Source organism: Anomalospiza imberbis, chromosome 3 (genome assembly GCF_031753505.1).
Source record: "Anomalospiza imberbis isolate Cuckoo-Finch-1a 21T00152 chromosome 3, ASM3175350v1, whole genome shotgun sequence".
Lineage (NCBI taxonomy): Eukaryota > Metazoa > Chordata > Aves > Passeriformes > Viduidae > Anomalospiza > Anomalospiza imberbis.
In genome coordinates, this window is record NC_089683.1 from 76,157,630 (window position 1) to 76,170,441 (window position 12,812).

The 12,812-nt window shown below is 39.4% G+C and overlaps 1 long non-coding RNA gene across 1 annotated transcript; it reads right to left on the reverse strand.

Moving 5' to 3' along the window:
• Positions 1 to 7,695: 7,695 nt before the first annotated feature.
• Positions 7,696 to 8,874, reverse strand: LOC137471146 (uncharacterized). The gene is made up of 2 exons (XR_010997436.1): positions 8,599 to 8,874; positions 7,696 to 7,929 (listed from the first exon to the last, which is right to left on the reverse strand). It is a non-coding gene; the product is annotated as an uncharacterized lncRNA (long non-coding RNA).
• Positions 8,875 to 12,812: the final 3,938 nt, after the last annotated feature.

The following is a 12,812-nucleotide window of genomic DNA, read 5'->3' on the forward strand; positions in this document are numbered from 1 at the left end:
GAGCACTCATTCCTACCTGCAATATGGTAGGAAGTCAGGCTCTGAATTAATTAATTTTGTGGTCAAAAAGATATAAGGCTGATGCAGGGACCAAAAATAAAAAGGTGAGCTGGACAGGAACAAATGCAGATCCAAACCAATATGGTTAATCCGACGTTCTCCCTTTATTGTTTACAGACAGTAGTTTTTATACACTTCTAGATAGTTTACAATCATGACCACACTCTCATTGGCAAGCAAACATTGTTTGTTCCTGTCTTAAGGTGGCTAAAGTTTCACACTGCAGACCTATACTAATTCATACCTAGATATCTCAGTACATTGTGTTATACCTTAACATAATTTCTGACTGTGCCACAAACTTATTCTTAACTGCGCCACAGGCTTCAAGGCCTCACCGAGGCCCACATCTGAGGCCTAGGCGGGGTAGCTCAACCTTCACTTTAAACCTATAAATCACGCACATCCAGATCGTGACCCATTTGTCTCAGAAATTCCTCTATATAAGGCAACAAGCCACTTTGGAGAGGAAGAGAAAAGCCAGATCCTGTTTAGCTAATTTGATCTCCTTCAATGAGAAGGTAATCCACTTGGATGAGGGAAAGACTTGTGGCTGTTGTTTACCTGGACTTTAGTAAAGCTTTTGCCACTCTTTTCCACAGTGTTCTCCCAGAAAAGCTGGCTGCTCATAGCTTAGATGGGGTAAAAACCTGTCTGGATAGCCTGGGCTAGAGAATTATGGTGAATATACTTAAATACAGCTGGTCACTGGTGGTGTTTCCTAGGACTGTGTTCTAGAGCCATTACTGTTTAATGTTTCTATCCATGATTTGGGCAAGGGGATCGGGTGTGCCCTCAGTCAATTTGCAGATGACACTAAGAGTGTTGATCTGCTGGAGGGCAGAGAGGCTGGATCAATGGGCCAAAGCCAATTGTATGAAGTCCAACAAGATGAGGCACTTGGGTCACAACAACCCTGTGCAGCAATACAGGCTTGGGAGAGAGTGGCTGGGAAGCTGCCTGGCTGAAAAAGACCTGGAGGAGCTGATTGACAGCCACTGACTGTAAGCCAGAAGGTGTTCAGGTGACCAAAAAAGCCAATGGCATCCTGGCCTGTATCAAGAATAGTGTAGACAGCAGGACCAGGGTAGTGATCATACCCCTCCACTCAGCACTGATGAGGCCACACCTTGAATTCCATATTCCGTATTCAGTTTTGGATGCCTCATTACAAGAAAGACATTGAGGTGCTGCAGTGTGTCTAGAGGAGGGCAGTATAGCTGGAGAAGCATCTGGAGCACAGTTTTTATTAGTTGTGGCTGAGGAATCTAGGGTTGTTTAGCCTGAAGAAAAGAAGGCTTATGGAACTCTTACCACACCATGCAGCTGCCTGAAGGGAGGTTGTAGTCAGCTGGAGGCCAATCTCTTCTGCCAAGTGACATATGAAAGGATGAGAAGAAATAGCCTCAAGTTGCACCAGGGTAGATTTAGATTTGATATTAGGAAAAAAATCTTCATTGAAATGGTTGTCAAGCAGTGGAACAGGCAGCCCTGGGAAGTGGTTGATTCAGCATTCCTGGAGGTATTTAAAAGACACGTAGGTGTGTTCTTTGAGACATGGTTTAGTGATACTTGACAGTGTTACATTTGTGGTTGGACTCAATGTTATCGAAGGTCTTATCTAACCTGAATTATTCTATTATCCTCTTCTATGAAAAGCACGAGAAACTTCTTTTCTGACCTTCAATGTCTCCCTGTGGAGAAGGGGCACAGAATTTATTTGGGGCAGTACAATGTTGTCTGGCTTACCTAAGATTTTCTTTTCAAGTTGTTTCTCTAACCCCTCCACCCCAGGCCAAATCACACAGAGAAAATGACAGGAATATGGAGAGGGGCAAATTCACAACAAAGTGTGAAGTACAATATGAAACTGAAAAAAAGGTTTGGTTTTCTTGTTTTAAGAGAAGAAGTCAAACAGAGATTGAACTTGAACTTCTGTTTAAAGTTTTTGTCTTTTGGCAACATGAAGAAAAGCACAAAGAGCTTCAATAGTCAGAAAAAAATTTGGAACAGAAATCACATAAATAAATTTCTGCTATCCATCCCGAAGTTGCATTAGCTTACTCCCACAATTTTTGCTATGAAGTAGACTGCTTCTTTAAACTCATAGTGTTCAGCGCTGTCATTGTCTGCACTGTACACAGCTAATCAGTTTAGTTACAGACCGGCTGGATAAGAGCAGTGTTTCAACAGCCAGTCCTATAAATGGATCTATAGACCCTAAAATAAATTAGCAACTCACATATTATTTTAAATTCCAGGCTATTTGCCAGAAAAGTAGCATGCAATACATATGATAAAGTGTGAAGGTGTCTTCATTTATGAAATGTGAGTGTGGGAAGATAGAACTAATTTTTTGTTTTTTCCAAATTTCTATATATTTATTGAAATTGGCAGCTTCAATTAATTTACTTAATTGAATTAATTTGACTTAGGTGCAAACCACAATGTTTTAGAATTGTGTATGTTGTTTGTCTTGTTTGTTTTGCATAATCTGTCATAAACTACATTGCAGAGGGCCCCAAAGATCCTCTGTGGCATAAATGGCATGATATGCTATTATGTACAGAAGCCTCTCTTCACCTGAAGTAGCTTTTAATGCACTGTCAAGACTTTCCAACTCAACAGGAAGAGTCGTAAAATAAGAAAGAAATAAATGGGCTCAGCCTATATGCGTGTTTTAGTACAGCAGGATAAAAGAACAAATAAATTGGCTCAGCCTATATGCGTGTTTTAGTACAGCAGGATAAAAGAACAAATAAATTGGTAAAAAGGTCAGAAAGATGAAGGGAACAGGTAGGAAGGGAGAAGAGACTGACATGATCAATAGTTTGCCGAAGGAAGCACTGCTGCTGTGAGGCCTGCACTCAGTTATGAGATAAGAGAGAATGATAGACCTACACCACTAGAAGCCACATAAGGTCAGGAAAAAAATCCACAGGGAGTGTGGGCTGTCCAGTGCACCATGTGGAATAGCAGTGATACAGCTGTTTAATGGTAACACAACTATAGAAAAAGTATAGCTTAGAAGTCACTGTTTAAAATTATGAAAAAGTAATGTCACTAAAATTGTTATGGGGGTTAATTTTTTTCCCCTGAATTAATTTATAGCATTTCTTTTTAAATAAAAATCTCTCTGATAAACACTGGGAAGAATAATTTCAAAATACATAACATATTGGGACAAGGCTACTTCATAGATTTATAGTTACCAGAAAATTTAGTTTCTAAATGTCCAGCAATAAAAATTTAAATAGTTAACTTGGACATGTAGTCCATTTCTTTCCTATCCACAAATCTGCTTGAATATTCCTTCCTTATTTTCATTTTTTCTTACTCTGAGTATAATTTACGAAAACTGTTGGTTGTTTGTGAGCATCTTTCTGTAGGTTAAAAAAAAAAAAACAACCAACAAAAAACCTCAATCAAACCAGTTTGGATTTCATGTGTTGTTCACATGGTATTTTGGTATTTCTGCGACACTACTGAATAATTATGTCTGTGAAAGTGTTTGGTAGAAATTTAAAGGATTCCAAATCTGCTAAAAAAATCTTAAATATTGACTGTTCTGAAGTCCATTCTTGACAGTAAATTTTTTATGCCAGAATATTTATAGGAAGCCAACATAAAATGGACAGAAACATTGTCAATATGAAAAATGAAAAAAACTTTGCCAGTTCTTTAGACAACTGCAATAGTGCATTGTCTTCTTCTTCCAACTGGTTAAAAAATTCCTATTCTAGTTGTTTTTTGAGGGCATAAACCAAAGCCATGTTGTAATTACCTTTGCAAATCACTATAGTGCTTAAGTGGGTTTTATTTCTTAATAATTTTCCTCTGTGCAGAGGAAAGCAGAGAGGGAAGTTTCCACTTGGTCCCCTCCTTGCCACACCTAGCAGAAATTCATAGAGGATTTCAATATCTTTTATGTGCTCCCCTGTCCTTTCCCCTGCACTTGCGTGTGAAGTGTCTGCACATGACATCATTATTGGGGATGAGCTTTTAATGAACACAATAATTTAAGCAAAATGGCCTTTTCAGCACCTGTTGTGCCAACTGAAAAGACTGCTCCCCTTCATGGCCTGTTGGTGCTGTGGCTCCTCACAGCAGGCATGGAGAGTTGGGAGAGCTGTGTGATGTGTCTATCTACCACTGACTGAGAGGAGCCTCAATACCTCTGTAGCAGTACAAATCTGTGAGAGGAACTGTGCCTGACTGTATGAGGGGAACCTCCCATGAAAATAGTGAGAATGGGAAGGGACAGTGTATCCATACCCAACTTGGCCTACTTTTTCTGAAACCAAAAATAAAATTGCATACATGCTCTGTTGTCACTCCCAGACTGCCCTTCTCTCTTTGAGAGTTAATAGTGTGTGTATCCCTTTGTAGCAAACACTGTAGTGGGAATTAATGCTTAGGAGAGTCCACACAGTGTTGGAGGTCAGAGAGTCAAAGATACCCTTCTGTTTATCCCCTTGCAGTAAGGCAGGATTTAAATGCTCATTCTGAGATTCTCCCTTCCAGCCTCCCTTGACCCAGTCTGGAGTTGGCTGTGACTAATTAAAAGGAAAAAATATGTCAGTGCTGACCCCAGGGATAATGCAGAGACAGGTCTTAATTTCCAGTTTTCAGATGTTGAACTGTGATGAAATGGTAACAGTGATACAGCGCTTCACAGTCCTATTAAGTCTACTTTAAACAGCCAGTATACAACATCTGATGGAATGAATGACCTTGACTGTACTTCCCTTCACTCCCTAGATATAGCCCAATATATCCTAATTGGGATAGATACCACTGGCACCTCAAACAAATGTTATTTGTCCCATCATATTTTTTTTTAGCATCACAGCATATCTGCTGCTCTTATGTGCCCTTGCCATGACCAGTCCTTCAATTTTCTGGAGGAATCATCACCTACTGATCACAGTCCTACTAGTCCTTAATTTTCAAAACCGTATGCATTTCTGTATGAGGAACTTACACAGAAAAAACTGTGAGGACAGCATCACGTTTGGTCTGTGAGGAGACACCATATCAGAATTTGCCATAGTAGCAGGCATTGTGATTTAGGAATCAAGGGGCAAAGCACCAAAGTGATGCAATCATCAGCTAGCCTGGCTGAGCATATAAGCCAGTGAACAAGGCTGGCAAGCTGAAGGAGCACAGAACCATAAACCTGCCTTCAAAAACACCAAAAGGTGCAAACTTCAGGCTTGTCAATCTGTACCACTGTCCAATACTACAATGAATAAATCATGTTAGAAATTAAACTCAGCTTTCAGCTTGCCTGGGATGGTGCCAGCCTATGTCTGAAGCGTGCCTGAGGGGACAGCAAGCTGTGGGATGGTGAACTGAGCAATTGATGACAACTTGTCCTGCTGCCACCCTCAGCCATCCTAAGCGGGTCAATGATACAGAGTATGTTCTGAGAAGAGACTGAGACAGAAAGATAACTCAGAAGTGTATCATTTCTTTGCTGTGATTTCCCCCCTGCCCGGTTCCTGGGAACATGGCATACATTTTGTAGATCATAGGTGGCAGGAAAAATGTCATGGGCCACTCCCTATCCTTCATTGTGCATTTGCCCACATTTGTTCATTTGCCCCTTCTCTATCTCCTCTGGTCTAGGAGGCTTTTCTCATGGCATCAGCTGCTTTGACTCAGTTAGTTTTTATAACCTACACAGCTTGTTGTTTTGTTTTTTTTTTTGTTTTGTTTTTTTTTTTTGTTTTGTTTTAATATGAGGATGAGGCTATTTGTATACCATGTCTGGATTTGAGAAGCTATTTGTAAAAGAAGGGAGAGTTGAACTCACACACAGGTGAACTGAGACCCCAGTGCACATGAAAGCATAATGTGGGCTTCTTAGTTGTGGGAGCCTAGATGAATAGGAGAGAACTCTGAAGTCATTGTTTGACTAAATAAATAATCTGTGCCTATTATATGCCTTCAAGCTTTCCAAAGGGGCTACATAAAATAGCAAAAGTGCTATATAAAATGTCATTGGATTTAAATCCCTGGAAATTAGCCATCTGCCAAACATCATGATAGCAAATCAACTCTGATATATAAAGCACAGAATCTAAAGAGACTGACCATCCCACTGAACTGCACAGGATGATGCAAAACCACATGTAGATGAGCTGAGTTCAGAAATTTAGTCCATTGGGTACTATTCTCTCAGCTGCACAAAGTACTTTCTGTCCTCCTCTCATTCATACTATACTGAAAAGGGGCTTGTGTGTTGAGATTTTCAGGCAAAATCTTTCTGCCAGTTCTGCTGGTGTCACTGGACTGACATGAGTTATTAAAGCAGTATAGCTGTCTGTAAAATTCAGCACAGAGAAGATACATGTACTGGCCCATGTACTGCTTTTCAAAAAAAAAAAAAAAAAAAAAAAAAAAACAACACACAAAAAAACCCACAAAAAACCCACCAGCAGGGTTAGGACGTAATGAAACTTAAATCTTTTATTTCTGACAGATTGATTTGCTTGTAAGCACAATGTTGCCAACATGTGATTTTAGCAAGGTGTTAAATGATTTTAAGGAAATCAACCTCCCTCAACTTCCTTTCTATGGAAACACGAACATACTGAAATTGTTGCACTTTTAAAGCATAAATCGTAGTGAAAAATAAACTGATAAGAAACACACTTTTTATCTACTTTCAGGATTTTATTCTTTTCAGTCTAATATTCTCCTAATGACTAATCAGTCTGATAACTTTTAGGAATAGAGTTTGCTATTTTGGGCTATTCCCCTAGATGAAAGTTATTTCTATAGCAGTTATTCTTAGAAGCGTTTATGGAAGAAAGGGAGCGAGTGAAGCACCAGTAGAGGAGTGACTCACCACAGCACTACTAATTGCCAACCAAAAAAAAGTCTTTTGCTTTGCGAATCAGAAAATCAGCTGCATTAAAAAAATTAAAAAACAAAAAATGCTATATATCTGAGAACCAAACACTGTTTTTGATCTTTTGATATTAAAACTATGTGAGATAGGTGCACAACCAAAAACAGTGACTGACAAACATCTGAAATTACTCCTTTCGAGATCTATATCTCTCCACATCATTTACCTGCCAACCCAATTTCCCATCGCTCTTGCCTCTTTATCATCCCTGCAACATCTGCTTGCCTTTGATTTTTTAATCTTCTGTTGTTCCACAGCTTGAAATATGTTAAGTAAAAGGCAGCTAAAGGGACTGTTAGCAGCCTGCAAAAATTTCAATTTCTAGGTCTCTGGCTAGGATCCAGGCAGGTCAGTGGCATCTGAAAGTGATAACTACCTTATGCCTGCTTGCTGACCTCAGTGACATTTATTGCTGGACTAGCCACAGCAGTAATCTCAGCAGGAATCACCCACTCTTTGCTGCAATCAAGCTATTGTCTCCCCTGCAGAGTCAAGGTTGTGGCAGGGCTGTCTCCAAGAAGCCATAGAAACAGACACCTTCATCTTCCTCTTCCTTTTAAATATATTAAAATAACTCAATATTCTTATTTTCCAGCTTATACAGAGGTAGCATGAGAGCCAAGGCTGTGCAGAGCTGTGACTCTGCTTAAGTACTCTGCAGATGACTTAAAAAAATGCATTACTCTATGTGACTGAATAAACTAAATAAGTATGGGTATAAAGCTCAGAGTTTATTGAGGTGAAACATGTTATCTTTCTCTCCAGGCAACTGGTTTGCTTGATGTGTCCAGCAAACGAGAGAGAGAAGATAAAGTTTCCATGCCTCATGCTGCAGCCTGATCATAGCTGTTTCCAGGAGAGCTGAAGACCTGTTTTCCCCTTTCTTCCTCTCTTCCTATATTGTGATCTGTCAAGACCAGGAACTGGTTTGTCCTTTGCTCTTCACATATCTAAATTAGAAACAGAAACATTTTTCTGTCCTTCCTTCCTTCCTTCCTGCCTCCCTGCTTTCCCTCCCTCTCTGGGGACTACTTGTGAATATTTTTTGTAGTGCAAAAGCAAACCCCTCATCCCCTCAGAGAACTTACACTAGCATTAGAAAATGAAGTTTTCCATTTCAGAGAACTGTACTGTCAGATTTCCATTAATGTTTTACCCTTTTCAATGCTCATGAGAAATCTCTCTACCTTTCTTTTTCTTTTTTATTTTTCCTTCCTCCAAGAAATCACAGCTACCAATATGAGAATTTGGCCCATTTTTTTCACTTTCTTTATTCAGAAATGGACATGAAAACATGATCTCTGTAGGTATAAACAATCAAAGGGAAAGCAAATTTTTAAAAATAAACCTTTACTTATGGGAAAAAAATAGCAATCCATGGTTGAAACTACATCAGGGATGTTTGGAGCCTGCCTCGACATTTTGTGGTGCTTGGATAGCCAATATAATTTATATCAGGTTAACCATGATTTAAAGGTCTTTCTACTTAAACACACAAATCACAATTGAGCAGAATTTTATTCCCAGAATAACGTCATCTAAGTCATCTTGGTTAAATTTTTCCTATTCATTGTCTTCAGGTGTTAACTTTTTAATAAATATTGAATTAATTTACTTACAGATAGTTTCTGTAAAGGACTGAGTCATAAACATTCAAATTCAGATCTCTAAATCTGAATTTCCAGTGCTGGAAAACTTTGGCTCATTGTTGTGCAGCCTCAAAGAGGGGAGATGACATTTATCAGTTTACATCACTGAGGGAACCTGTTCCTGACCTGGGTGTGGGAGCTGACGTACTGGCTAGAGGCAAGACACATCACAGCCCCTGGTATGGGTGATACTCTGATGGTTAATGGTTCTGCAGCTTTGAGTCACAGAAACACACCCAGGGCTCAGGCCCCATCTCATACTTCTTGACAGCAGGTCCAAAGAGAGGAGGATGAGACTACTTGAAAGGGGAAGGAATAGTTCATGCCACCAATTAAAAGCCAGGATAAATAATTTCCTGTATACTTTCATCCGGTTGACAGGCCAAAATGAGCAGATCTGTTCCTCTGTTGTGATGGCTCTTCATTTCCCAAGGCTCCTGCAGAAGAGGCATACTTCCAAACTTGAGTCATCTAATACAGGCACTGAGGTCCTCTACATATTCACTGGGGAACAAGTCAAAGTGCATGAGTAAGGAATATCTTGAATAAATGAAGCTCTTTAGCATGAACACAGACATAGTGGGTCAGACTAACAAGCCATCTAAGCCACCACTCTGCCTTTGACATAGCCAGCAGCATATGCTTGGGGAAGAGCAGAAGAGTAGGACCTTCATATCTAAATTTTCTTCCTCGGTTACTTTTTCACCTACCAGTAGTTATATATCACGTGGACTTCCCAATGTGTCCATGGTGTGTATGAATTTAGAGAAGATACTAATTTGCCTGTCTCTCTTTGAACCCAGGTAAATATTCAGTGTCTTCAATATCTAAGGGCAGGATTTATTAAGTTTAATTATGTGATAACTTTCATGGGAGATCACTGTGAAACTGTGACGCTGCTGTCTGTGGAAGCAAACTTTAGAGGCATGAGTAAAATTGGGAATCAGAGGATGGTGCAAGCACAGAAATATTTTTCTAGACTTTTTCCTACCTCTGAGATGCACTCACAGCTTTTTGCTGTATGAAAGGCATGCTGAGTGCAATGTGAAAATGTATCTGAGTTAGATGTGTGGAAGGTCCCAAGCTGATGAAGTGCATAGATCAGATGCCACATATGGTCCATGAAGTTTTTTGATGTGACCAGCTTAAGGACATTTCTTATCATATCTGTTATCATCAGACAAAAATAGCTGTCAGGAATCCAAACTAAGCTTGCACAGGGTCTAAGGAATGAAGAAATTGGGTTGGTGTTACCATTTAATTACTAACAATCTACTGGGCAATTTGTCATCTTTCCATTGATTATACTCTTTCTCTCCTTAGAATTGTAAATAAATATGTGGAAAAAATTCTAAAGTGTAAGCTCAGTTTGAGGTCATATATGCCCAATGATCAAATTTTTTTATCAATTTCTTGCATTGCACAACAAATCTGAACTCAGCTTGCCATGAAATGTCAGCAACAGATTCTGTTGGTTGCAGCACTTTGTGCTGTGACTGGGGCTGTTGCAGTGTGCATGAATTCAGTATGAAGGGAACTTGTTATCTATTACAGAATCCTGGAATCATAGTAGTTTTTAGGTTGGAAAGGATCTTTAAGATCATCAAGTCCAAGTGTTACTCTCACCAAGTCTACCACTAAATCAGTTTGCACAGATACAGTATAATGAGCTTGTGGAAAATATGATACCAATTACAGGTTATAGAAAAGCTTTAGTAACCCTTTGAACCTTGTCAGGATAAACACTCACTGTAGTTACTCTAGTTTTTAAAATTGTCACTCATAGGAATATGTTTTTGGTTCTGCTTCTGCTACTAAAAAAATTATCCAGTAACACAGATTGCAGAGATCTTTTAGACAGGACACACTGAAGCTACTAAGAAATGTGCAATTGGAGGAGAGCTTCAGTGGGCTATGATAAGGCATACACTCAAGAACAAACAGCATTTGGATGTGTAAGAACATTACCAACATGAGGTGTAGACTGGACTGTCTTGAGCCATGAGCACGGCAGGCAACTGCTTAAGGTAGGAGATTGCTGGGATGTTGCTTGTGCCAGTAAATTTTGCTTCTGCCAAAGTCTCATGCTTCAAAACTCTTGTTATCTGGGTTAGTTTTGCATGCTGAGGAAGAGGCTGAACTATGGATTATGCCAAGATACATCATTTTATATCTCTGGCTCTCAGGCAATATACAATGAGGCAGGCTCTTTCCCTGAGTCCTTACCTCTCTTCATGGAATCACAGACTTGCTGAGGTTGGAAATGACCTCTGGAAGTCATCTGGTCCAACCTCCTTGCGCAAGCAGGGTGACCTAGACCAAGTTACTGAGGACTGCGTCCAGATGGCTTTTGGATATCTCCAAGGAGGGAGACTCCACATCCTCCCTGGATAACATATTCCAGTGTTTGGTCACACTTGCAGTAAAATAAAGGGTTTCCTGATGTTCAGACAGAGCCTCCCATGTTCCAGTTTCTGCCCACTGCCATTCCACACCAGAAATTGTACAGGCCTGGTCTGGTCTTGGCCCTTCAATTTTGAGGTGGCTAATTTAAGGCTGCCTGCATGGCCATGAGCTGACTTGGTAGCCCATCATCAAAAGCTAGCTCCAGCCTTTAAGTTGCTTCAAGACTGTAAACTTGAACTACATTATAAAAAAAAAAAAAAAAAAAAAAAAAGGTGCATACAAATTCAAGTGACAATCATCAAATCCAGACAAATGTCACTGTTTTTTTTCTTTGTCTAGCTAGCTGGTTTCTGACAAAACTCCTCCAGACTATAAAGGGCAAGCAAAAACCATTTGACTTATATCCACTCTACAAATTAAGTTGTTTTTATCCTATTTTTCAAACCCTCGTTTATATCTGATTAACTAATATCATGCAAGAGCCAGACCATTTGTTTAACACTAACTGCTTCCAAAACATTTCAGTTAGTATCATCTAGAAAAACTGATGTCAGTTCTATAATGAAACAAAGGGTTATTATCATTCACAGAGACGTGTAACAACATTTAATGCTGGGATTGATACTTGCTCTGTAGCAAACAAAATTTCCTTTTTGTTTCTACATCAACAGCTTAAAAAAACCTCAATTCTACTAATGTTCAAATATGTAGAAGTACAGATGGGATTTTCTTACCTTTGCCTTTACAAAATCCATTAAAAGATCAAAAAATATTTGTTTAAACTTGATCTTTGTCCCATAAGTTCCAAGGAGCCACAATAAGCAAATAATTCACAGTTATTAACTGAGATTTTACAATACCAGTGCACATAGTAAACTATGTATACCAAAGTGTGATTTGTTCCTTAAATCCATCTGTATGGACTGCAACATCTTCCTCCATATATTTAGGAATTAATTCAGAATGTTGTAAGTTAAAAACAGAAAATGAGCTTGTCCTTTTTTTTTTTGTATCAGACTTGCTGAACAGCAGGCTCAATGATTTTTTTCTTTTTTATCCTGCCTTTATGTACTCTCAATTGATTTGCTTAAGACTTGAGATGGAGTAAAACTCCATGTATCTGGACAGGACCCTAAGCAAGAGACCACATGGCTGCACTGTGCCTGGAGAAAACCAACAATGATATCTTGGTTTGGTATCCTGGTCTTGAGCCATCATCATCTCTGTCCCGCCTTGAGTGCAAGGCTGTACCTTCCCTTTGCAGGGTACAGATCCATTTCTCCTGGCAGGTCTCTGTGGGCAGGTTGAGCCAACACTCAGGGTTGTGATGTCTATGAGGAAATAGCACACCAGAAGAATCACAAGTCTGTAACAGTCCCACCCAGTGAAGAAGCCGGAAGCTGGCCCAATCAAGGCAATTAAGACACACAACTGTATTTAAAGTAACTTTTGTAGTTATTGACTTACGGACAGATACATTGGTATTTTCTGCCTATCAGTTTAGATAACAAGATCAAGCTACACAGTGCATTTCATTAGATACTATAGGCAAGCTTAATTGCATCTCAGCTAATTATTTGAGATTTAGTGTTTTTCTAACACTGAGGTGGACATTCAACCTTTTTTCCCTCCCCCTCCCCTCAATTAGAATAGACGTAGTGAAAAAAGGTATAATAACCCCAGAAATAATTGGATTTTGCAGCAGTCTGTGACAAGCTGTCTAACACATATTCATACAGTCCACTCTGCTTTTACAAGCTAAAGCCACAGATTGCAAT